This window comes from Girardinichthys multiradiatus, chromosome 3 (assembly GCF_021462225.1).
Source record: "Girardinichthys multiradiatus isolate DD_20200921_A chromosome 3, DD_fGirMul_XY1, whole genome shotgun sequence".
In the NCBI taxonomy this organism is placed as follows: Eukaryota; Metazoa; Chordata; class Actinopteri; order Cyprinodontiformes; family Goodeidae; genus Girardinichthys; species Girardinichthys multiradiatus.
The window spans coordinates 39623822-39643181 of NC_061796.1; the positions used below are offsets into that span (position 1 = coordinate 39623822).

Here is a 19360-nt window from a genome sequence, read left to right on the forward strand (position 1 = left end):
TTTTGTGCGTTTGCACAGAATATACATTTAACAGAACAAATGGTATGTTTTAAAATGTTTAATCAATGTAGAAAATCCAACTCCAGGTCTGACTAGTGACCTGTCCATGGTGTAACCCGACTCTCCTCCAGTGATCGATAGAGATAGGCACAAGGTCTCTACAACAAGCAGGCGTAGGCAATGGATGAATGGTTTGACCAGTCCATATACAGTATTGTGAGAGTTATGCTCTCCTGCTATGTAAAGAAAATAGGACTTGCCATGAAATATTCAGCTGTTCACATACTAATGTCTACTCTTTTTTTTATTTCTAGAAATGAAAGTGATTAATTTAAAGGTAAACACAGGAAATCATTATATTGTTTTAGTTATTAAACAAAACATATAAACAAAAAATATATATTTTAACTAAGGAAAAGTTAAAACACCCAATCTCCTAATAGCTACAATACCTTTGGTTGAAATAACTTCAGCGAGTGTCTTCTTGTAGCCATCTACCAGTGCCTCAGGAGACTGAGGAAAGTTTGCCACACTCTTAATGTTTAGCTGTGAGATGTTTAAGGGGTTTCCTGCACACAGCCCAGGTCACCCCACAGATCCTGAATGAGATCAAGATCTGAGGTTTACTCAGTCTAAGACTTTACATTTCTTTGTTTTTTAGCCAGTCCTTGCTGGATTTAAAGCTATATTTTGGGTTGTCATCATGCTCAGCTTAAGCCTTATTTTAAAGAGGTCTCATATTTTCATCAAGCAACCTGTTAAACATGCTCGAATTTGTATTGGATACAATGATAGTAAGCTGACCAGGTCCTGTTGCAGAAAAATATCCTCAATCCATGACACTTCCACCTCCATGCTTTACAGTTGGTATGAGGTTCTTGGTTAAGAATGCTATATTCTGTTAATGTTAAACACATCCTCTGTTCTCATGCAAATAATTTACTTTTAGTCTGATTCTGCCCAAGACAAAAAACATTAGAACTGTGCTGTTAACATGTTCATAAATTATGGTTTAAATAATATATAAGCAGTGTAAAACATTTAGTTAAATCATGGAGTACAAATCACAGGGTGCAAATTAGGTTCAAACGTTAGCGTTATTAGCAGAATGTCATGTATGATCATATTCTTTCACAGTGTTTACAAAACATGCATTAATTTTCTATTCTTTGTTTTACATGACTGCTTGGGACGAGAGTTTGTGTCAACACCATGTAATGCAGTGTGAAAAACGTTGTGCTTGTGTCACTTGTTTTTGGATAACACCAGGTCTAACAAGGTCTGCCACACAATGAAAGATCTCTCTTCTGAGCTCAATTTGCCTGCCTCACCAACCTCTGATGCGTCTGTGATACAATCTGGCACTAGTGATAGGTAGCCTGTCAGCCCAAACCCAAATGACTGATGAAGATATGGGACTTACTGCACAGTCGCTCAACTCCCACTGACAGGCTGTCATATGGTTATGACTTGGTGTTGATAGATTTGGACAGTGCCACCTCAGGGTTTTTTTGAAGAAGCACTTCTTTAGCTTCTTTAGGGATATAAGCTTTTGCAACAGTACTATCTTTAGTTTTCAAGAAATACTAGAGCAGAAACAGTCAAGCTTTATTCAAACATTTCAAAAACAAAGTCACATGTTTTATTCTGTTTTATATTGTTTAAAAGACCCTCTATTAGGGGTGTCAATGTATTAAAGAAAGCTTATGAAATTTCAGCTAAGGATTTATCTCTTACTTGGATATAAACATCCAAAGCAAAAAATATATGAAAATATGCAGCTTGATCAAATAAAGTCTTGATGTGACTTGACAGTGCGCATCTTACAATGTTCACAAAATTTAAGAACAACTGGAGAAAATCTCCATTCATTAACTGGCGTTTTGATATTTTTTTACAGCTTTAACACAGTCACAGTTTTTAGGACTTCACCACAAAATGTTCATCTTGCAGTGTAATTCTATCCCAAACAATGTTTTAAGCCTTTGAAATATGTAAGCATTCAAATAAAACTGCTAATTATTAAACACATTCATCTGCAATGTTATACAGCACAACATCCCACGCTAAAAAACAAACAACTCATGGTGTGTTCATTGCAAGGGAAAAATAATGAGTCTTCACAAAGGATTTAAAGTCTGCCTACCCCATAGAGGTAACCCCTTCCATAATGTAGGGGCCGCAACCGCAAAAGCCCGATCACCTCTGAGCATCAGCTTCGTCTGTGGAACAACCAGGAACAGCCGGGTCAGCTGACCTTAGAGTCGGTTAGGGAGAGCACAGGAGAAGCAACTCCGACAGATAGGGGAGCAAGGTGGAGACAAGTACTTAACAAAATTTGAAATTAAAAATTAAATTCAACCAATTTAATTTACTTTAAATTATAATGTGTCTCGATTCATTTAATGACCAATTTAATTAGATTGTGATACTTTTGACTCTCAATGAACTTTCTTTGCATGCATTCAAGTTATACATGTAGCCATTTTTTCTACTGCCATTGTTTTCCACTGCATTAGGACTAACTCTTCTCTGTCAAATCCCTCCAGAGTGCACCCACTGTGCATTGTTATCATATTTCAGACCTAAAATTTTCCTTCAAGATAGGACCTTAGAACTATCTTGTGCTTGACACCCCATGCCCCTCTGCAAGAAGGTCCTGGGTCCGATTCCCGGCCGGGGGTCTTTCTGCATGGAGTTTACATGTTCTCCCCGTGCATGCGTGGGTTCTCACTGGGTACTCCGGCTTCCTCCCACAGTCCAAAGACATGCTTGTTAAGTTAATTGGTCACTCTAAATTGCCCTTAGGTGTATGAATGAGTGTGTGCTTCGTTGTTTGTGTGCTGCCCTGCGATGGACTGGCGACTTGTCCAGGGTGTACCCCGCCTCCCGCCCATAGACTGCTGGAGATAGGCACCAGCTCCCCCGCGACCCACTATGGAATAAGCGGTAGAAAATGACTGACTGACCAAAGGCAGTTTCTGAGTCTCTTGTTCCTACATTAAGCTACTGTCAAACTGATTCCTTTCTTGCTATGTATGTTGGCGTATTGAAAGTGCTTGTTACACGAGTCTAAATGTGAGGAAATGAAAGAAGTGAAATTTTTGATACACCGGATTTTGTGATGTCACTGCAGTATGTTTATCACCTTGGGGGCCCTTCTGGTTTGAACAAGGGTGTGGAATTCACCATGACGTCACTATCTTCCTGTACTTTTTAACATTTTTGAGGAACAACTGACCATCTGGAAAGGAAATTTCTACGTTCTTTGTTATTCAGTTATTGCAGCAATAATAACAATACTCAGTTATTTAAATCCTGAAGCTGTGGAACACGTGTAGTATAGATAAACTGTGAGAGCTGTGGTGCTCATGCTTTGAAATTTTAACATGTCTAAAAAATTAGTGGCAGTCAGTTGTAGCTTGCAATAAAATTATGCATGCAATGGTATAGAATGCATGGGGAGGCAATGCTGGATCATTACCTTTCTCAGGCAGCCAACTCCTTCCCATGCAAGTGAAATGTTTAACAAATAAACAACAGCGTATCAGGAATGTTTCTCCAGGTGGGACCAAGTCATTGCTAGTTACAAGTAAGTCTCAACGCTTTCCACCCAAGTCTTAACTTAAGTCCCAATTAAAGGCATGCAAGTCTCGAGTCGAGTCAAAGTCTGAACAAACTGATCAATAATGAAAAAAATAACCAGATTTCTATACAAAATAAAAAATATTTCCATGTTAACCAACTGCTACAGTACAAACCTGCATTTAAAATATAATGTGGGTAATTTCAGATTATTGAAAATAACAAAAAAATATTTATACAGCTGTATTGACATGAGTATGGTGCTGTTATCTGCCAGCTTGGATGGATTAACTTTGTGGTTCAGACTCAAAGCACAGAGACTTGACATGCACACATTGGAACCTGGAACTTTCCAGGCTGCATGTTAAAATTAGCAAGAACAAAAAACATAGTTGTTAAGCTAACATAAGGTATACATTAGTTCATTTATTAGCTTTGAATCGTCATTCTTTGGTTTAGTCAATTGTCAGAAGGAAATTAGATGTTGTTGCCCCTCTAGTTTTCAGCCCACATGTTTTTCTAATTAAAGTTTTTTGGTTTTTTTTGAACACCTTGTAATCTGTGTTAAATATATATATTTTTTCTCTTTTTGTATTAGATCTGGGAATATGAAAATAAAAAAAACACTGTCTGAAAGGTAACTTTAACTGATTCGAGAAATGCCATTTAGTAAAATACAGAGGATCATCTGAATAAAAATGTATCTAATCTAAACAGGCAATCTGCATCTTTCAAAGATGCATGTGGAAAAATAATTAAATAAATAAAACTATTTTTAGTATACCAGTGTTATTAAACCTAACTTTAAGAACAAGTTTTCTGTGGGAGACCCACCGGCTAGACATGAAGGGAAGGAGGGGAGATTAAAACTTATATATTTTTATTTTTTTATTAGTTTTGTTTTATTATTATTTTATTATTATCCTTTAAAGAAAAAAATTGCCCATTTTCCCCACAATGGATTGAAAACCTGTCCAGGGTGTACCCTGCCTCTCGCCCATAGACTGCTAGAGATAGGCACCAACTCCTTCTGACCCACTATGGAATAAGGAGTATAGAAGATGAATGAATGAAAGATTCTTCTATTATGACTTTAAGTAAAACATCAGAGTTCTCTCTAATTCCCTTTTTCCACTCAGCCGTTTTGCGACCGTTTCCATTAATGGCTGTTCTGGCCCAATACTGACTTTTTTGGTACTTGCACGGCAGCAGGTCCCATTGGCGCTGAGCAGGGACAAAATACAACGTGAACAGACTGCTATTCACTGATTGGCCATGGGCCTGGTCAGCTGTATGGGTCAGTGAGCAGAAAAACAAGTGGGATTTTCTAAATTTGCACCACTACAGGAAAGCCATGGAATCCTCAAAAGCAACCAGCAAGTCTAACCCTTGGAGGTGTGGCAGCTCTGGCATCCCGTACATAATGCCGTCTCCAGGTTTGCAATTAAGAATCGGTCATAGACACTTTTTTCTGTCTGCATTTGAAATCTCAAAGAATTGCATGAACAATATGTCACAGACCATTGCAGCATTGCCTGTTTTTTTATTTTTCCAACTTTACACACACCTTCCTAACAACGCTTCCAGCAACAAGAGGAGGAAATATTGGCACAAGGCAAATATCAAGTCATTGATGTAAAAGTCCAAGTCAAATCTAAAATATTTTATGAAATCAAGTCAATCTCATGAAATGTGTGACTGGAGTCTGCCGTGAGCCACATGACTCGAGTCCACACCACTTATTATAACTAAGCAGCTAATTTTTCCACTATTAATCTATCATCAACTAAATGTCTAATTCTTTTCAGGGCTAACAGAATATCTTGGCTGTTGAATTTTCAGGCAGTTGGTACATTAGCACCCATTAAAATGTCTTCTGAAATGTTGAAGTGGATATATTTATGTGTGCAATAAAAAAGCAGAATTTGCTGTTCTAAGCATAGTCCACATTTCTGGATGTTTGTTCTTTTGGTTCAACTGCCAGCTAGTTGTCTGAAAGGCAAACCCATCCTAATGTTGCTGCCTGCCAGTATAACTGCTGCTACATACTACATTTATCAGAGTATTGCATTCTCAAGTGTGCAATTATGTGCAGTATAATGGCTTTAATAACTCCAACAGACAGGACTGCATGCAGTGAAGGGGAGTCTGGCACTCTATATAGATAAGAGTTTATTATTGTAGGCTCCATTCAACAGAAAAAAATCACTGTGCTTTGTAATTTGTGAAATTCACATTCATCCTCCAAACACCTCCAATGATTTAAATGAGCTGCTAAAGAGCTATTTTACTGTTTGCTTCTGAGCTTCTCTGTTAAAACCTTCTGAATAAGCTCTATTTTTGACCTGATAATTATCTATGTTTACTTGATTTTATTTTGCATAGAGAGTTTTCAGAAATGATTGTATTCATCTTTGATATAATTTAAATTCTGCTTATTCCTTGATTCAAACTAGTCATCACAAACAAAAGAAGAATGTAAAATTTTAAAAACCTTGTTTATTTGGTAACTCAAATTAAGTGATAAAATTGATGCACATGAATTCAATGAATTGAATGTGGACGGCCGCATTTTATTGAGAGGAAGATCAAATACAGCACTCCTGATTTCAGCCTTTCTATTTGTCTTTGTTTTCCTGTAATTATCTCCTCCAGCCTACGCTGCATCCTTTGAATTCCTTTCTTCATTTAATCCTGAACTCTTTCTCTCAGGACTTCTTTTCATTCTCTACCCTTTTTGTACCTTTTTCCATAGACAAGGTGTTCACCTGGTGTTCACCTCTATTCCGTCCCCACTCTCCAATCGCTCTTCAGTGCTGACCCCTCCAACATCACTGGGCCCCATCAGGATGAAATATTGAACTGGGAGAGTTCCCTAAAGGCTTCTGGCTGCCCCAGAACTTGGTCCGCAGTTCAGCTGAGATAAAAGATAAAAATGTAACACTGTATCCAACTCTCACACTCCATTCAGCACTATCAGAGCATCTGCCAGCTCAAATGGCTATTCGTAAGTAGTAATTACCTTTGGATCAAATGTAATTAAAGCCCTACTGGTCTTTTCTCTGTGGCCATTTGATGTAAACCAAAGTCTCAGACTTGCATGTTAATTTAACAAAATTTGTCAAAAAGCCTTTATTAAAAATACCCCAGGTTAAAGTCTCTTTTTGTAAATTGTAGAACGTCATTAAAATGTCAACACTGCTAAAAAACAGTGTTGTTTACTTTTGTGTGTTAAAGCAGAACTTTTCTGTTCTAACTTTGCTTATACCGTTTCTTACATTTATAGTTGCTAACACGTGAAGATTTTACACAAACTGTTCTTATTTTTGTAAGTTTGAACTGAATTAAACTTAAATAAAAAATGAACTGAATTAATCAAAATTTAACTCAGCTGAATCCAAATTAAGCAAGGTTAATAAGGTGAACCATACCAAACTGAACTAAGCTGCATTTAATTAAACTAAAATGAATTGAAAAAAATAAATAAATAAATAAATAAAACGAAACTGAACTAACTGAACTAAATCAAATAAATGGAAATAAATCAAAATGAACTGAATTAAGCTAAGTCTAATAAAGTAAATATAACTGAACTGGATTGAAACAGATTGATGAAAACTGAATAAAAACAAGTGAATTGAAATAAAATTAACTGAACTGAATCAATTAAACTGAATTGCATTGATTTGAATTAAAAGGAATCAAAGAAATAGTATCGAACTGAATTAAATTAAATAGAATGGAACAGATTTGAACTGAATAAATAAAATTGTATCCAAAAGAACTGAACCTAATGTAATTGAAATTATTAAATCAATTTTTTGTACTTTCATTGCTGACTAATCAGACTTAAGTTGCTCTGTTTTTTGTACTGTTTTTTGTACAGTGTATTTTAGTCTAACAAACAGTGGTTCACTGTGTTGTTATGCTTTTGGAAAATGTATTCCCAATAAAGCTGCATTGGACCACAGTTGATCATGGTCAGCTATACATACGATTGGGTTGAGGGTTAGAGTTTGGATTATTGGGTCTGATGAACCTAATCAACTGAACAGACTTCTAGATACTAAAACCTGGGTGACTTTATGTTTGACTTTTCAGTTTGTATCTAAATTCCTCCTCACAGAACGGCACACATTGAACACAGACAGTTATTCTTACACTTTCTTGTTTTAGATTGATTAAAAATGTATGAACAGTTAAGTTTGAACCTGTAATGATTTCAAGGTCACATCTTCTAAAATCAAAGAACGAGACACAAAAGCATCAGAAAAACAAGACGTTTTTTCCATTATGGAGACATAGTGTAATAAGTACGAACCTACGATAAGAATTGTCTGTGTTCAGGTTGAAGTCAGGACCTTAAACTTTGAACAATTTCGACGTCAGGAAATTGACAGTCTTTTTACATGCAAATTACCCATCTGAAACTGCTGATTCACAACAAAGACTAAATACTAATCTGTCATTTTATCAAGCTGCCCACAGGTTGGAGGAAGAGTCTCACTTATGACAGGGTTCAATAAAAAATTTTAGATTCATCGTTTTACACTCCGAATATTTTACCGTGAATATCAATGAAGCCTGATTCTGTGGTAATGAGAGAGGAGCCCGACAATCGTGGCCATTTATTGGATTTCTGAAATCAATGCTCCATACAGAAAAATGCATGAGCCACATGGAAACTCTGAATTCACTGTGTTCCTCCTGGGCCCTGCAACAATGCAGCTTCCTAATCCTGCTAGATGGTGTTTTTTGATTTAATTCACTTAATGCAGGGATGGTTTGCTGACTCAGCATGCTTTTTATCAAAGGTATTTGCTCCTGATTTACCCAGTGGTAAATATTTATACATTTTATCTAGTTATGAGCTCGGAACTGATATAGTGGATCTCATAAGCCTATAGATCCCTGTTAAGATGGTAGGTTTTTGTGAGGTTAAAAAAACATGATAAACCATTTGAGAAATGTTATGATCTTTAATGTGACCTATACAATTAAAGGGAAAATTAAATTAACTGTCTATGAGGTAAAATAAAAACAAATTTGCTGCAATAACCTTCTTGCATAAGTGTGCACATCCTTAAACGAGGTACCTTTTGCTTTATTATCATTATTCAGTTTTCTTTTGCAGGTCTCCTTCTGCGTCCCAACTCTTATCTTGGCAATATTTGTCCATGTTTCTTGCAAAAGTTCTCAAAAAATCTAAGCTTGTGAAGAAATTCCTTAACAACAGCTCTGTCCTCATATGTAGTACTAGCCTCCAGCTAGACTATTTCAAAATCCACAATTTTCGAGTAAAAACATTTGATTATTTGCTAATTCTCATCTGGCATCTGCAGGATTTTCATCAAAACCAATCTCTTTTTGGATAATTTAATATGTAATATTATCCACCTTAACAAAACGCTAATTCCATTTGCAGAAAAGCAACGAAAGAGCATGATGCTGCCCCCACCGTGCTTTACTGTGAACACGGTGTTCTTTTGGGGATGTTCAGTATTGTTTTTGTGCCAAACCTCCCATTTAGAAGGTTGACCTAAAGGTTTAACTTTTGTTAACATTGTGGCAGATTATAACACATTCTGCCACAATGTTTAGGGAGATTTCAACAAGGCCTGAAATGTTTTTAAACATGTCTGTCATGCAACCTAAATCCTTTGTTCAGAGATATGAAGAATACAGCGGACCATGGTCACATATAGAACAAAACCATTACTTGACAGAAATCCCTGCCACTCTCTCAGTGTTGATGTCAGCCTATTGGCAGCCTCGCAATCCAATTTCAATCTCATCTTTTCAGCAGTTTTGGAGACACGTCCTGTTTTTGTTAAGTTAATGTTGTTCAGTGTTGTCCCTAGTTATTAATGCCTGTATTCACTGTGCCATGCTGCAAACAAAAGGCTGATCCTTTTTACCCTTTCGCACATATAATGAGCAAATGCCAGGAGAATTCTACAAGAGAAGCTGGGGTTTCTTTCAGGTTTAAAAACAAAACTGAAGTAATAATCTTTGGACCAAAGGAAGAGCGTTTAAAAGTCAGCACACAGCTTTAGTTAATACAGCTAGAAACCACCAATCAGATTTGAAGCCCGGGTGTAGTGATGGACTCAGACCTGAACCTTCAGAGGCACATAAAGACAGTAACAAGGTCGGCCTTCTACAGGTCCTTCTCAAAATATTAGCATATTGTGATAAAGTTCATTATTTTCCATAATGTCATGATGAAAATGTAACATTCATATATTTTAGATTCATTGCACACTAACTGAAATATTTCAGGTCTTTTATTGTCTTAATACGGATGATTTTGGCATACAGCTCATGAAAACCCAAAATTCCTATCTCACAAAATTAGCATATTTCATCCGACCAATAAAAGAAAAGTGTTTTTAATACAAAAAACGTCAACCTTCAAATAACCATGTACAGTTATGCACTCAATACTTGGTCGGGAATCCTTTTGCAGAAATGACTGCTTCAATGCAGCGTGGCACTGCTGAGGTCTTATGGAGGCCCAGGATGCTTCGATAGCGGCCTTTAGCTCATCCAGAGTGTTGGGTCTTGAGTCTCTCAACGTTCTCTTCACAATATCCCACAGATTCTCTATGGGGTTCAGGTCAGGAGAGTTGGCAGGCCAATTGAGCACAGTGATACCATGGTCAGTAAACCATTTACCAGTGGTTTTGGCACTGTGAGCAGGTGCCAGGTCGTGCTGAAAAATGAAATCTTCATCTCCATAAAGCTTTTCAGCAGATGGAAGCATGTAGTGCTCCAAAATCTCCTGATAGCTAGCTGCATTGACCCTGCCCTTGATTACACACAGTGGACCAACACCAGCAGCTGACACGGCACCCCAGACCATCACTGACTGTGGGTACTTGACACTGGACTTCTGGCATTTTGGCATTTCCTTCTCCCCAGTCTTCCTCCAGACTCTGGTACCTTGATTTCCGAATGACATGCAGAATTTGCTTTCATCCGAAAAAAGTACTTTGGACCACTGAGCAACAGTCCAGTGCTGCTTCTCTGTAGCCCAGGTCAGGCGCTTCTGCCGCTGTTTCTGGTTCAAAAGTGGCTTGACCTGGGGAATGCGGCACCTGTAGCCCATTTCCTGCACACGCCTGTGCACGGTGGCTCTGGATGTTTCTACTCCAGACTCAGTCCACTGCTTCCGCAGGTCCCCCAAGGTCTGGAATTGGCCCTTCTCCACAATCTTCCTCAGGGTCCGGTCACCTCTTCTCGTTGTGCAGTGTTTTCTGCCACACTTTTTCCTTCCCACAGATTTCCCACTGAGGTGCCTTGATACAGCACTCTGGGAACAGCCTATTCGTTCAGAAATGTCTTTCTGTGTCTTACCCTCTTGCTTGAGGGTGTCAATAGTGGCCTTCTGGACAGCAGTCAGGTCGGCAGTCTTACCCATGATTGGGGTTTTGAGTGATGAACCAGGCTGGGAGTTTTAAAGGCCTCAGGAATCTTTTGCAGGTGTTTAGAGTTAACTCGTTGATTCAGATGATTAGGTTCATAGCTCGTTTAGAGACCCTTTTAATGATATGCTAATTTTGTGAGATAGGAATTTTGGGTTTTCATGAGCTGTATGCCAAAATCATCCGTATTAAGACAATAAAAGACCTGAAATATTTCAGTTAGTGTGCAATGAATCTAAAATATATGAATGTTAAATTTTCATCATGACATTATGGAAAATAATTAACTTTATCACAATATGCTAATATTTTGAGAAGGACCTGTATCACCTAAAGAACATCTCCAGGATTAAAGGACTAATGTCTCAGCAGGACCTTAAAAAACTAATTCATGCGTTCATCTTTTGTAGAATTGATTACTGCAACAGTGTCTTCACAGGTCTGCCTAAAAAGTTGATCAGACAGCTGCAGTTGATCCAGAACGCTGCTGCCCGCGTCCTCACTAGAACTAAGAAAGTGGAGTACATCACCCCGGTTCTAAAGTCCTTACACTGGCTCCCTGTAGCTCAGAGAATAGACTTTAAAATACTTCTGTTAGTCTATAAAATCACTGAATGGCTTAGCACCAAAATACATTACAGACTTGTTGTCAGTGTATCAACCATCCAGACCTCTCAGGTCTTCTGGCTCAAATCTACTCTGCACACCCAGAACCAGAACCAAACATGGAGAAGTAGCTTTGAGTTCTCATGCTCCACTAATCTAGAAAAAACTTCAAGAAAACTGTAAAAGGGCTGAAACCCTAAGTTGCTTCAAATCAAGATTAAAAACTGATTTGTTTAGAGTGGCCTTTGAATGTATCATCTAAACATTATTAGTTACATTTTCAGTCTAACTTTCCTTTCATTTTCTTATCCATCATTCAATTCTCTTTATTTTTTTAATTACCTCTGTTGTTTGATTTTTTTTGTATTATTGTAATGTTTTTCTTTATGTACAGTGCCTTGAGTGCCTTGTTGCTGAAAAGCGCTGTATAAATAAACTTGACTTGACTTAACTTGTTTATCAGGCTCACTATAACTGATGTAGATGTGCAATCAAGAACACTGAACGCTGAAACAGCATCACAAGGTGATTTGGCAAATTCATATTCAAAAATGGTTGCACTGCTTTTTTAACCAATAACCAATTCTTGCATCACCTCCATGTATAGTTTCCCAGGCAGTGTAAGAATTCAAACCATTGACTTTCAGCCTTGTTTCTTTAACTCCAATGCAACTTCTACCATCCCATGGGGCTCTGCAGCATTTATGTTTTATGGTTGACCCTTGCTTGAGCTCTCTCTGCCCACAGGAGACAAATTTATGTCAGCTCGAGAAGTGTCATTGCAGAGAAACAGGGTGTGTGTGAAGATGTCATACCACTGGCATTAGGCAGTGTAAGCCACAGAAGGCCCCGTCCACAGAATGATTTAGTCCTAGGAGTCCGTCCCTTGTAAATCCCGGGGTGAACATTGTCTCCGTGCAGAAAGACAGTGTTAAAATTCCACCCTTGGGTCTGGTGGGCTTTTCATTAAGGAAACAATGGTGCCGCTGGTGCAAGGTTCATAAAGTGGAACTCCAGATGGTTCTGTTTTGAGGGTAAAGCACAGTACACAGCACCAAGCAAACCCTGACACAGGCACGCACCAAGAAAAATTCCTGAGGGACCAATTTCAGGTCTGGGGAATGTATGACTCAGGAAAACTCCAAAACATCGGTCTTAAGGATGATTTATCTCTATTACAAAACATTCACATGTTTGCAGGGTTTGGACTGTAAGAAACAATAATCTTGGTGTGAAAAACATTCTCCAGTTTAGTTAAAATTTAGACAAAAACACAAAGCACAAGGTTTTGCCAAAGTAACATAAGATGCCTCTCTAATTAGAGAGTATAATATTAGGAGATGAATACTTCTCTTACACCGCAGTGTTTGAAAATATTTTATGGGATTGCTGATTTTATTTTTAATTTCAAATATATATTGTTTCTAGTCTGGAACCAACCACACAACCACAAAGGCATTAAAGTAAAAAAAATAAATCCCATTTTTACATTGTTGCCATTCTGAAAAAAAAATACAAGGAAAGGCAAGCTGTGAGAAGTCAACCAAATTACTTCTTTATTTTACTTACAGGGGACAAATCATGCAAAATCCCCTTTTTTAGCTCTCAAACGCATTTTTGTGTATCGGGAGTCTCTGAAAGTCTTGAAATTTTGAATTTAGTCACTCCAGATCCTGCGATGATATATTTAGATGCTTTTTGGGTCATATTTGATCAGTCTGTTCAGATTTTTCCATTTTCTGTTACGTTTCGTTCTCTATTACGTCACAGTATTTTCTGTGGAACTTCTAAAGATGGTCGTGGTCTTCTGGCTAAGCAATCCAGTGAATCAGCCATTTTGTTTCTCGCAGTATTCTTGTAGTTAAAGTTGAAGGATGCTAAGGCAGCAAGTGGAAAAATCTAAATGTTCTGTGGTCGGGTGTATGAACCCACACCGGTCATTACACCGTGCCCCAGGATCAGAACCTCTTCGAAGTCAGTCAGTCAGTCAGTCATTTTCTACCGCTTATTCCATAGTGGGTCGCGGGGGAGCTGGTGCCTATCTCCAGCAGTCTATGGGCAAGAGGCAGGGTACACCCTGGACAGGTCGCCAGTCCATCGCAGGGCAATCAGAACCTCTTCGAAGTGCCTGGTTAAATTTTATTTTTCATGGAAACGTGCCGACATCAGCGGGGAAAGTCCTCTTCGTTTGCGCAAAGAACTTCAGGGAAGAGTGTTTCAGAAACGTCGGCCAGTATGAAGGAAGATTAGCCGAAAGACTCCATCTGTCTGAGGGGTTGGTTCCTTCTGTCTATGGAAGCGACGGACAGAGCAAAGAGGTTAGCTGCAGATAACGGTGAAATGACAGCAAGCTACTGTATATTGTTGAGGAGTTGATATAACTTACTGGCTGCTGTTTTGATAGTAGAGCTTCGTGCCTCCTTCTAATGTTAGTGCTGTGGCTCGCTTTTAGCTCCTTAAGGACATCACCTTATTGTGTGCTTTGAATAACATTATTAAACATACAGTTTTGCAATCTGTTTGGTGGCCCTTTTTGCCTTGGGAAACACATGATCCAAATACATTTTCTTGTTCTTGATGCTAGCGTTAGCTAACTCGTTAACTATGATGGGGTCTTGTTTAAAAGTTGTGTTCTTTCAATTTGTGGTAGCATTAATATTTTAAAAGGTATCTTACATGTAGTTTGTGTAAAAATATTATCAGTAACATTAGTAATGGATTTACAAATTACGGGGTGGAGTGGAAGGCCCTGCAGCTTGGAGGGGGGGCGAGTGTGAAGTGCCTCATTTGTATTTAAAGAGACCGCATCAAAATGAGACTTTCAAAGAGGAAGCTTAAAAAAATTAATAAAATGAACGTCTGAGGAGCTACAGTAAAGACAAATTCAAACCAAAGCATTGCAGTTCCATTTTATACAGACCACGTCTAAATGATTTACATAGGAAAACAAAGGATTTAAAAGCATGATATGTCCCCTTTAATGTCTACCTTGACAGGTGGGTTGTTCCACAGAACCATCTGTGAAGACATCTTGATTTGTAATGACATGGATGTTTACAGTTCCTGACAATGTTGAGCAGTATAAAAGTACTTTTGACTCAACCAAAATCAATAAGAATAATGAGTAAAGGATCTAGTTTTTTGAGTTTCATGCCCTAAGTGAAGAGTGAAAACAATGTCCAACAGAAGGTTGGCAAAACTAAGCTTTTACTCACTTTTCAGCCTCACTTCCAATAAGAAAATGTAAAGAATTAAGAGTTAAACTGTTAGAGATAAAAATAACATACAGTGGCTTCCACAATCCTATTAAACTGCCAGAGTTTTGTGATGCAAACAATGAGACAATGATAAATCATTTACATTTTTTCCATTACAGGACATATCCTGAAAAATTCAACTGAAAGATAAGAACCTTTGGTCAAAGGAAAACATAAAAATACAAAATATGCAATAACCTGGTTGCATAGGTTTGCACACCTTTAAAAGTACACTTTGTCACAGCACCTTATGATTGAATTTTAGCACTCTGGGTGATGTCTAACAGAACTATTTGCCAGTCTACCATCTCTTCCCTCTTCAGGTGACCCCACAGATTAAGCTCTGAACTCTGGCACAGCCATTCCCAAGCATTTTCCTTTCATGAGATTATTCTTTTTTTATCTGGATGTATATTTGGTCTCACAGTATTGCTAAAAAGTCCTTTATAATCATCACTGCTTTAAGCAGTTTACTGAAGGTTTATTGGCTAAAGCTGAATGTTATTTGGAGGTGTTCACGTTATCCATCGTGACAAAACTTTCAGCTCCATTTGAGGAGCATTACCCTAGATCTTGGTACTGACACTATTATATTTCACTGTAGGCATGGTGTTGTCAGGGATGTGGGTGGTTTTGTGTTTGTGTGGTGTGTTTTTTACACTGAACTCCAGGTTTCCCTTGGGGGTCATCAAGCTCATCAGCTGGAGCTGAAGAGGAGCTGGCTGCCGGTCATTCGAAGCCTGAGAGTCAATCTATGTGGTACCTCTAGCCCTCCTTGTTGCCTTCTAGTGTTTTTGATCCCCTTGTCTGTTTTTCCTGGCTCAGTGCTTAACCCCCCATTTCTGTGTTTCCAAGGTTATAGTTCTTACCTGGAAATTCTCCAGAGACTTTCTGGAGATGCGCCGCCAACATTTCCTAACTAACATCTCGCCTGACCGGCAACCTACAGCTACCACCTCCTGAAACAGCCAAGCCTCTATCTGTCCACCCTCCAATGCTTCACCGCAACCCACAACTCCATAACTCTTTCAAAGATCCAGCTAAACACCTCCTGGACTCTGCTAATTCCGCCAGAGGGTCCATCCTTTACTTCGACCAGTAAGATCAGATCAATAACACACCTTCATTCATTCCACTCATTCCTCACCTTCTACCTCGCCTGTAAACCCACAGCCCACGTTAAAGGAATCCCCGTGATCCAGATCGCACTATTGTCTTTGTATTTCAATAAGTCTGATAACCATTGATCATTACCCCAGAGAGTTTCTTGAATGTGGGTCTTGTCACAAAACATGACAGGGGTTTTTATTCAGTGACTTGTGGTATAGTTTTACTTTTTTTTCAGACATTTGTTTAGCAGCTATCACCACCCTGACACATGAATAAAAGAGGAGATTGTTGTCACATGCAGAAAACAACCAGTACTCATCAAAATGTCCTGCAGCTCTTTCGGTGTTGCTTTCAGCCTTTCTGAATTCTTTCAGTAATGGCTGGCAAGGGTGATACGTGGTCTATAATGTGAGATAGAGAGATAGATAGATAGATAGATAGATAGATAGATAGATAGATAGATAGATAGATAGATAGATAGATAGATAGATAGATAGATAGATAGATAGATAGATAGATAGATAGATAGATAGATAGATAGATAGATAGATAGATAGATAGATAGATAGATAGATAGATAGATAGATAGATAGATAGATAGATAGATAGATAGATAGATAGATAGATAGATAGATAGATAGATAGATAGATAGATAGATAGATAGATAGATAGATAGATAGATAGATAGATAGATAGATAGATAGATAGATAGATAGATAGATAGATAGATAGATAGATAGATAGATAGATAGATAGATAGATAGATAGATAGATAGATAGATAGATAGATAGATAGATAGATAGATAGATAGATAGATAGATAGATAGATAGATAGATAGATAGATAGATAGATAGATAGATAGATAGATAGATAGATAGACAGCAGCCCAGTCCTTTATGTTTTTAGCCCAGGCAAGACGCTTCTGACGCTGTCTCTTGTTCAAGAGTGGCCTGATACAAGGAATGCGACAGCTGAAACCCATGTCTTGCATATGTCTGTGCGTGGTGGTTCTTGAAGCACTGACTCCAGCTGCAGTACACTCTTTGTGACTCTCCCCCACATTTTTAAATGGGTTTTGTTTCACAATCCTCTTCAGGGTGTGGTTATCCCTATTGCTTGTACACATTTTTCTACCACATCTTTTCCTTCCTTTTGCCTCTTTATTGATGTGCTTGGGACACAGAGCTCTGAACAGCCAGCCTCTTTGGCAATGACCTTATGTGTCTTGCCCTCCTTGTGCATGGTGTCAATGGTCATCTTTTGGACAACTGTCGAGTCAGCGGTCTTCCCCGTGATTGTGTAGAGCATTTTTATTACCCTAATCTCTGGTGCCTGCACAGACCCTCTTCCCCACCTCTTTTTCTTTTTAAATGCACACTACAACAACACGCATCAACACCACATTTGAGCAGGCAAAGGTAGGGTTGGGGTCTTTTCACACCCCCGTTTGCTGTTTGCCGTCTAGGGTCGGAGGCCGGGAGAGGGACCGGGCCTTCTGGTCGGGATCAGGGCATGGGGCTGGGGTTCGGGTCTTAGAGGTTGTCTGGTGCTGGGGCTGGCTTTTCGGCCCTCTCGGGATTGTTTGGATTGCCTTGGATCTCAGTCCCTGGCTTCGGTGCCCGGTGCGTCGGTTGGGGGGCTCCTGGGGTTTCTATGCTCTGGGGAGCCTTTGGATGTCTGTGGTTCAGATCTCCTCCATATCTGTCCCGGGTTCAAGGGAGCAGGTCTGTGGGTCCTCACACTCACTATTGCATATTTTTATGGAGAAACCTTGTATACACAGGCGCGCTCACACTCAGACCCACAGGTGTTTAGATTCAGGTGTTAACAGTTACACAAATGTTCTATATTGAGCCCCATTTACCCCTAAATACATCTTGCATTGATAAGTACCATGCAGTTTTTGGTAAAAAAGCTGGTAATATGAATGTTTCTGCAGGTGTAGAAGCAAGCAGGGTGTTATCTTGTAACAACTAAAATTATTCCAAAACAGTTTCTAATAAAGTTTCTTTTTATAAATATCAAGCACACTAGGACAGGACAGAGTAAAAAAAAAAAAGAAGAAGTAATGGGAGCCATAGTTGTGGAGAAATCAGTGGAATAAGTCAGGGACAGCTATCTTCCTTAAGAGTCATTCTGTTTTCCATTTTAGTCAAGAAATCTTCTTCTGTTTTACTGCGATCGATGCTACAAGCCGTACCTATTTTTCTTTACCAGTCACAAGTTCTTAACAGTCTCCTTTCATGTTAGGAATTTCTTCTTTTGTTGTGGCTGTTAACATAGGGGTTTCATTTAGGCGGGTCAGTTCAGAGGTCTGTATTTTCAAAAACCCCATCTGTCATTTTATTGCTTGACTGCTAATGACTTCATAAAGGCCCCACAGCATTTTTGTTTTTTATTTTGCATCTTGAAAAAATAAAAATAATAGTAACACACAGACAAACTCTGAGTGAATCCTAGTTAAAATACCAATTTAATGGTTGTTTAGCTTATTTTCCCTGTTTTTAAGAACGGATTGTAAAGTATAATGTATTGTTTTAGCTTAATTCAATTTAATGTAGATCTTAATAGTCTCCTTAGGATCAGAGGGAGCCTGCAAACCGCGCTAATGTGCAGTGAAGTGCTTTAGCTCGGAGCATCCTTACCTCGTCCAGGCTGTGTCAGCATTATGATCATCTGCTCAACATTAGTGCTCATGCATCCACTGAAAAGTTCTGCCAGAGTTTTATGGTCGTCTGCAGTTTGTTCAGGTGACTTTTTCCAGCAGATTTGTCAAAGCAAGAGGTGACAGATTCAATTAACCTCAAATCTCAAGCACATCATAAAGGTTCAAAGCTCTCACCGTTGTTGACAGAAATCACGTTTTTTTTTTCCCCATTCAAATCAAAATAAAAAAAAAACAACCTGCTGTTTTTAACTGCAACATTCTGTCTTGAATTCCCAAACTGAGTAGTAAGAGCACATGGGCAGTTAAAGTTTGAATATTTTGTTATTGCCTCAAAGAACCAAAGCACATGGCAGCAGAATCAAATCAGACACAGACTGAACCCATCTCCTGTTTCTCTTTCTCATCTCAACCACAAACGCACTGAAACCGTCATTTTGTTTCAGACCTCTTTTGTGTAAACGATCACACTGTGGTGGATATTTCACAGAATTTAAACACTAAGATAAGCTCCGAGGCTTGTTTATCATACTGCGTGGTATGGTTCCAGTGGGATGCTTAAACAAGAAGCACTAACAGCATCAGCTCGCCTGGGAACCTGGTACTGTAAAGCACCTCCATAAAGAATCGTCCTGGGCTGTCTGAATTCCACCTGAGACAAAGTACACGGAGAGCCTGTAGTGTTTCAGGAAGACTGAAATGTTATC

General features: G+C 38.7%; 1 protein-coding gene across 4 annotated transcripts in view; it reads right to left on the reverse strand.

Moving 5' to 3' along the window:
• The window catches only part of znf385d (zinc finger protein 385D), a 116147-nt gene that overhangs the window by 69031 nt on the left and 27756 nt on the right, over positions 1-19360 (reverse strand). The gene's annotated exons all lie outside the window — the stretch shown is intronic.